Raw genomic sequence first — 8,340 nt, 5'->3', positions numbered from 1 at the left:
AGATGGTGGGAGTGTTTCCAAAATTGTTAGAATTAAGAAGGGCCCAGAAAGGCATTGCCGACACTTAGCCACACTGTGGGAACCACTGGACTTCAGTGGGATGGAAACCCAGGGTGCAAACCCCAACCCAGGGCTTCTGGCACCCCCTACACCAGTCTGAAATAGGTTTGAACTGTGTGGTGTTGTGATTTATGATAGGAAATATATATTTGGTCTTCATCCACTATTCCTATCACATAGCTCCTAAAACCCTTGGCATTTCCTAAGTGATGAGAGTGATAAATGTCTTTTGTTATGTTAATGAGGTGACTTTTGGAAAGCACCTAAGGATGAGGGATGGTTGCCAAAAGAACCAATCATATGATTAGAGGATTGGAACATTCAGTCCCACCCCCCTGACCTACAGAGAGGGGAGAGAGGCTGGACATTGGCTCAATCACCAAAGGCCAATGATATAATCAATCATGCCTCCAATTAAGGCTCCACAAAATTCCAAAGGATGGAGTTTGAATAGTTCACAGGTTAGTGGAGATTCTCAGAGAGTGGCACACTCACAAAAATGCCAGCTAGCTCCATGCTCTGTCCCCATATCTTGCCTTAATGCATCTCTTCCATCTGGCTATTCCTGAGTTATATACTTTTATAATAAACCAGAAATCTAGTAAGTAAACTGTTTATCCGAGTTCTGTGAGTCACCTTAGAAAATTAATCAAACCCAAGAAGGGGGTGAAAGAAATCTCTGACCTATAACCAGTCGGTCAGAAGCACAGGTGACAACATGGGTTTTAAATTTGCAGCTGAAGTGGGGAGCAGTATTGTAAGACTGAGCTCCTAAGCTGTGAGATCTGACTCTATCACCAGACAGATAGTCTAAGAATTGAATTGAATTGTAGGACACCCAGCTAGTATCAGAGAATTGTTTGGTGCCGTGTGGGGGGAAACCATACGTTAGAATTGGGTGCAGAATAATTAAACTGGTTTTTGGTTATATCCTTTGGAACCCAAGAAAAATGAGAGTGAGACAGATTATAATAATAATTTTACTTTCTCATATTTGGAGACATATCTACCCAGTAATAAAGAATATTCTGGAAATGGAGAGTTTTTCCTCTTCATTCCCAAAAGAAGACGAGTATCTTATTATCACAAATAAAACCTTCAGAGATTCAGAGAAAATGCTGTACCACTCCTAAAAAGAGTCTAAATTCAAATCCTTTACACATTTTCCATGGATAGAAATCTCAATTGTTTACCACTCTCATTCGTCATAACTGAAAGATAAAAGACAAATTTTCAAGGGAAGAATTGGTCCTCAAGTAGAAATTCCTGTTTCCGTGGTTACACCCTATTAAGTTACAGCTTGGAACAGGGAACTGACAAAAGTAGGTGACTAGAGATTTTGAATGTTAAACCCATACCATCAGTTAGAGTGTTGGGGGATTTGAACGCCTCCAAAATGACTTCAAATGTTGGAAAGGATGAGTCACTAGTCATTTCGTAAGTGCCATTCCTAGCCCAGGCAGGTGACTTCATATCTAGACATTGGGGAGATAGGCATGAGTTTACTTTCTAACCCTGAATTGTGGAAACAGACCTTTCTTTGCCCAAGTAATTCTAATTTCTCTGAAGCATTACTTAGGAATTAGTTATTCAACATGCGAATTTTCCTCTTTTGGGGGTCAATTAAATGTTCATTAAAACAATGGTTGGCAACCTTGACTCTAAGCTCGAATAAACTGGAGGCTTCCTTCAGCAATACTGATGCCAGAGTTCCACCCCTAGAAATTCTGATTCAATGTGTTTGGACTGGGACTCAGGCAATCATATGTTTTCAAAGCTCTCCAGATGAGTCTAAAGTACATACAGGGCTGAGAATCGGGCAGTAGAGTCCCCTGGTTAAACAGTGTCCACGGTTGTCTTGATAAGAGGCAGGTCTCCACTGCTTATACTTCAATTTATTGAGTGTTTGTTACAGAGCAGACTGAAGACTTTCATTAAATTATCTGCCTTCCCCTGTCAGCACCATCTGAGGTAGATGTTATTATGATCGCCATTTGTCAATGAGAAAACTGAAGTATACAAAGGTCAAATGATTGCCCAAGTTTGCAGAGCTAAAAATCACAGAGCTGGATTCAAACTCCAAGGTGGTGTCAAGCAAGCCCATGTTGTTAACTAACATGATAGTGCCCTCTCCTTCACCGGGTGGTCTACTGGCTACTGAAAAAATGCCCAGTTCTCTAATTCTCATCCCCTTCACAGAAGAGGCAGACTCAAGGAGAGAAGATAAATACTCATATGTCTCATAGGTCTAATGAAAAGTTCACAGAGTCTTAGTGCTACTGGAGACCTTCATGGATACCCAGTTAAACCACTTCATTTTATAGATGAGGAAACAGAAATCCAGAAAGATTAAGTGATTTACAAAGTTAATAAGCAGGTTGACTTCAGAGCCCCATATCCTAATTTCAGTTGAAGTGAGTTTTCCCTGCACCGTTCAGGTTCCTATTTATTATCTAGCCAAGGAGAGGACACAAGCGGACTGGCAAACTTAACCCACAGCTGGTCAATGTAAGTGTTGTAAGGGAGCACACAGGAGGAGGAGCTTGTGGCTGGTGAGACTGGGGAAAGCTTCGCAGAGAAAGTGGCTTGTAATTTGAGCCAACATCGGGTAGGCTTCCAATTTGCTGAATAGAAAGAAAGAACATTCCATTGGGAGGAAAGAGTGGAAACAAAGGCAGGAAGAGGGGAGAGTTGTTCTGGGAACATAGCGTAACCTGAATTGTCTTGAGCAAAGGGGGTGTGTGAGGAGAAGAAACGAGAGACAGGATGAGGAAGACAGAGCTGGGGTGTCACCCGAGGGGTGCTGTACTCTAACCCAAAGGCAGAAGGTCCATAGCTACTGCGTTCAGTGAGGAATGACTTCAGTGAGGAATGTGCTTCAGAAGCAACATGGCACAGAGTAAAGTGCACAGTGACAAGGGTAGAAGACAAGTCATTGAGTCCATCCTCTCACAAGGCAAGGAAAGTTTGACCTACTGCTGAGGTAGTGGGAAAGGAGAAACAATCAAGAGAGCAGGAGAGATGGCAAGTCATTGAGTCCATCCTCTCACAAGGCAAGGAAAGTTTGACCTACTGCTGAGGTAGTGGGAAAGGAGAAACAATCAAGAGAGCAGGGGAGATGGGGCGGCCGGTTAGCTCAGTTGGTTAGAGCATGGTGCTGGTAGCGCCAACGTTGCCAGTTCGATCCCCACATGGGCCACTGTGAGCTGTGCCCTCCTTTAAAAAATGAAGAGCAAGGGAGGGAAGAACTGAAAGCTACAATGGGGGAGTGCATGAGAATGGGGGAGAGTGAGGATGTGAGAGACAACAATCAACCTCAGTGGGTGATGGACTTGTACTTACTTACACTGAGCCCCACACCATAAAACAGAATCTAGAGGAAAAGAAAAAGTATGATGATAGATCCTTCTGGTCGTTTTACCAAAAATCTCCTTTCCAAGGTGAGAGTTCACTGGGAGAGGAAAGCTTTATGAAAATGAGAAACAGGAGAGCTACGGAGGTGAACTGTGGGATGGGAGGAGGGGAGAGAGTGGAAAGTAAAAAGGAAAGACAACTGAAGAGGAAATGGGGTGGGGGTGGGGGATGGAGAGTGAGGTGGAGGCAGGGCCTCAAAGGCAGGCTTCCATTTTCTGTCCCCTGGCCTGGTTGGATAGATGACCAAATAGTCTCAATGGGGACAGTAAGTGGCAATGAACAAAGTTCTGGGGGGGATGTTTCGAACTCAACTTCACAGAACTAAAAAGACACTTGAGTGCCGCATATCCCATAGTATTAGTTGAGATCATAAAAAGAGACGGAATTCCATTCAGGTTGTTCAATATAAGGGACGTTAAAGATATGGGCAGAGCTAAAGAAACCTAATCCCAGAGACTAGAAACAGCCCCAACACGCCTGGCCTGAGGAGAGGGCAGTGAAGGAAGGGCTGTGATCACAGAGAAGGGAGGACGGCCATCGTCATCTCCACGGAGCCAGCACAGGGACGGGGAGAGAAGAAGCTTCCCGACTTCTCTCTTCTGCCTGTCAGTCATCAGCATGTTCCCTACGGACTGACCACAACTGGAAGTGGAGGGCAAGGCATCACCGGTGAGATGACTCACCCCCAGAGCAGGGCAGAGAGTGGATTTGGGGGCAGGACAAATGGAGGAAAACAAGCACACCCAGCAAGCAAAAGACCTTGGCCCTCAGTCCTCTGGAGCCTTCTGGAGTGTGACAGACGCTGCTTTCCTGTCTGTGCTGGTAGGTGACTGCTGAGCTTTCCAGGGGAGGAGGGAGCTCGTGACTGTATGACTTTGCTGCTGCAACTCACCAGCTTTTGCTACTCAAAGTTCTGATAACTAGCTAGCATCTTTGGAATCTTGGGTGGGTACTTTGTTTTGTAAAACCCACAATCAGATAAGCATGAACCTTTAATGTGATGGCAAATCTTGCCCTCTTATGCCCATGTTTTCCATAAACTAAAATGGGTTATACAATCCGCCAAAGTATTTTTGTCCTAAGTGTGAGAGGAAGCTAGGGAGATGTGGTTTGGCCAGGTGAATTGTTGAAATTCCCAGATATTTGGGTTTTGAAAATAAAAGAAAAAAAATTATTGCATCACTCAGAAAGCCTTTTGCCAACACCAAATGCCTGAGAATTAAAAATGTATAGTTTTTGGAGCAGGACAAAAGAAATGCAGAAAACAACTCGTGATCAAAATGTACAGTCATGTGAGATTAGAAAAGATACTTTTGGATGAGATGACATGTGGCAAAACCTGGGCAAAAGTGCGATTTATTTGCACAGTGACAGATCAATGCATTCAGTGCTCAGCCCAGGAGATCAGTGCCCTCTTCATAGCATCTGATCTTCAGCAGGCCCCTGACAACCACTCCCAGGCCTGCTAAGCCCTCATCCTGGTTTGACAGGGTGCTAAGATGCCATCCAATCAAAATTGCGTTGTCAATTTAAAAATACTTTTTGTCAAGGAGAAAAAGACACTACCACATCATATGTACACATCAATTTTCAGAAACATAAAATTAGAAAAAAATCTTCCATCAAACTTCAAATCTTTTAACTTCCAGGGTGCCAGAGAGAAGTCGTTTTCTTTTTTCTTTTTTTTTAAACTTTTATCTGTTTATTTATTTTCAAGTGTGTTTTTCCAGGACCCATTGACCTCCAAATCAAGTAGCTCTTTCAATCTGGTTGTGGAGGGCGCAGCTCACAGTGGCCCATGTGGGAACTGAACTGGCAACCTTGTTGTAAGGGCAGCGTGCTCTAACCACCTGAGCTAACCGGCCGCCCCTAGAAGTTGTTTTCTTGATTATAGTAATCCTCATGAAAGAGGCAGGAAGTCTAAGTTTGCTTAAGAATTTTTTTCTTCAAAAGAGTAGCCTGCTCACTTAAATGACTCTCCCATTTGTGGAAGTTTTGACCAGAAAAACCATCTTCAGCCATTTGGAATTCTGGTTTCCAAATATTGTTGCCTCCAGACTTTCATCTCAAGACCTCACAGAGCTTTCCTGAGTCATCTGTTATTTTCCAAGAATATCAGCTAAAGGAACAGTAGAAAGGGCTCGGCATCAATCCCTACTTCCAGGCCAGCATCAGGCTTGCCAAGGTCAGCTAAGTATAGGAAACTACCCATGGTTTTGGTGAAGTGACATTGATGACAAAAAAGTATAACTCCCTTTTAACATAAAATATTTCTCAATCATGATGAAATCTCAAATGTGACCAGTAGTAAGAAGAGGAGTATACAATGCTGGACAGAGGATTAGGGGATTTGCTTTGTCAAATCCAGGGAAGTGTTCACCTTAGATCTGAAGGATAAACACTCAACGAGGCAAAGAGGATAGGGAAAGTACGTGCAGAGTCCTGGTGGTAAAAAGGGCCACGGCAAGTAGATGACATTGAATGTAGTCAGTGTGACTGGAACAGAGAGTTGGAAGGTAGGGAGTTTCGGGGCCAAGAGGGTCCCAGGGTCCACGAAGCACCTTGTATCAATGTTCAGGAGTTGGTTTTTTGTTTGTTTGTTTGTTTGTTTGCTTATTTCTATCCTTCAAGCAAAAGGGTGGGGAGGAGTGCGGTAGCTACTAAAAAGCTTCAATCAGGAAAATGGCATTAGCAGGCTTGCCTTTCAAGACAATCACTCTGGCTGTAGTATAGTAGTGCCCACCCCCTTATTCAAGGGGAATAAGACCCCTCAGTGGATCCCTGAAACCGCAGATAGCTATGTTTTTTCCCATATATACATACCTATATACATACCTATAATAAAGTTTAATTTATAAATTAGGTGCAGTAAGAGATTAATAGAGCAATTATAAGAGTATACTGTAATAAAACTTATGTGGACGTGTAACTATTAAGTAAAATAAGGTTTACTTGAACACCAAGCACTGCAATACCTTGACAATCAATCTGAATACCGGGACAAGGGTGGCTCCTAAGTGATTGATGGTGGGGGGCGTCTACAGCATGGAGAGGCTGGACAAAGAGACAATGTCTCGGGCAGGATGGGGAGCTGGATGGCACAATTTTTCATCACACTACTCAGAATGGCATGCAATTTAAAACTTATGAGTTGTTTATTTCTGGAATTTTCCATTTACTGTTTTCAGACATCTTTTGACCATGGATAATTACAACCAGAGAAATGAAACCACAGATAAGAGGGGACTACTATATCAAGAATGGAACACAGGTTGGGGTGGGGAGGATGATGAGTTTGGGTTGGACATGTTATATTCAGATGCCCTTAAAAATTCCAAGAGGAAATATGCAGGATGAAGTTGGATAAATAGCTCAGAGGAGAGGTTGAGATCAGAAGTGGAAATCTGGGAGTCATTTGCAAAAAGTTAATTAAAGCCATGAGTATAAGTAGAAAAAACAAAGTTAAAGGAGAAAATGAGATGGGGTAGAGTAGACTATGCCTACAAAAGAGAGAGTGGTCAGAGAGAAAGGAAGAAAATACAAAGGGGCAAAAAGCTCCCAGCAACCTAGTAAAGAGCATTTCAAGAAGGAAAATGAAGTGAGTGCCACCAGAACACTGGAAAGTTTAAGAAAAATGAGACCTGAAAACAGGTCCTTTGAACTGGTTCATACAGAAACCACTGTGACAGTCTAAAGAGTTGGGAGAGCAAGAATAAGAGCCTTGAAATGATATTGGCACATTACTGGTATTTGATTAAAGGAGGTGAGAGCTGATTTTGCTAGAAGGAAGTGTGAGGAATATGTAAGTATCAAACGCTGGAGGAAGGACAGGAGGACAAGGCTTAGAAGCACTAATGGGAAAGAAGACAGCCAACTTTACCAAGTAGTTGGCTTCAGGGAGACCCCAATCAAGAGACTACGCTTGACTGCTTGATGATAGTGGCCGAAACTTGGTTACTTTTTTAAGGGGTACAATTCCAGCTACTGTGATTTACTAAGAAATGGGACTCCCTGACCTGGAAATGTAGAAACAGCAGCTCCCTCATAAAATGGGGTTCTGGCACCAGCTTTTCCAGGCTACCAGATGAGCACCTTTTGTATCTAGGGCATGGGTAATAGCAGGCTCACCCTGCTTTATTTTATCTGTAATTTTGTAATACTTTTGCTTACATCTCAGGGCTGTCTCTGTAAATTAGGCTTGAGCTTTAAGATGGCTCTTCCCTTGATAAATCATGTTGGTAATGTGAAATCACTTTGTAAGCTGGGAAGGAACTGAATGTGTAATCGAAAAGCTGCATGCAATTTGCTCAGCCTAAGAATCTGACAGTTCGAAAGGTAGAAAGTGCTTCTTGCCAAGAATAGATTGTAAAATGGATTCGAAAATAAAGGCTGTTCTTAAAGTCGCCACTTTGCAACTCAGAAGTTGCCCGGACAGCCACAGTGTCCCATCATCTTGCCCAACAGGGAACTATGACGATGACTTCAAGTTACTATTTTCCCCCCGAAACTGTTGATAAGAATCAGGATTCAGAGTAAATTCCATTCTCCGTACTAATCTGTGAAGAAAAATTACCCTATTTATTAGGTTCTTGGAAAGTTGGAGATTTAGCAAGATTTAGTAATACCCTATGACACAGATAAAGTATTCCCAAGAATAATAGAAGCAATGTAGAATGTGATGTTCTAAAAAGTATATTCAATTATGCATTAAACTAAATGGAAAATAAATTATAGGTGAGATTGCACATAACAAAAAAGATTTCTAAGCTCTATCACTGACCCACTTATTAAGAACCATTTTCAATGGGTCAGAATTCCAATACAGGTTTCTCCCGCTATCTGGAAGTAGAGTGTTCCTATGACACT

This window comes from Rhinolophus hipposideros (genome assembly GCF_964194185.1).
Source record: "Rhinolophus hipposideros genome assembly, chromosome: 8".
Lineage (NCBI taxonomy): Eukaryota > Metazoa > Chordata > Mammalia > Chiroptera > Rhinolophidae > Rhinolophus > Rhinolophus hipposideros.
Note: the sequence above shows the minus strand (reverse complement) of the source record.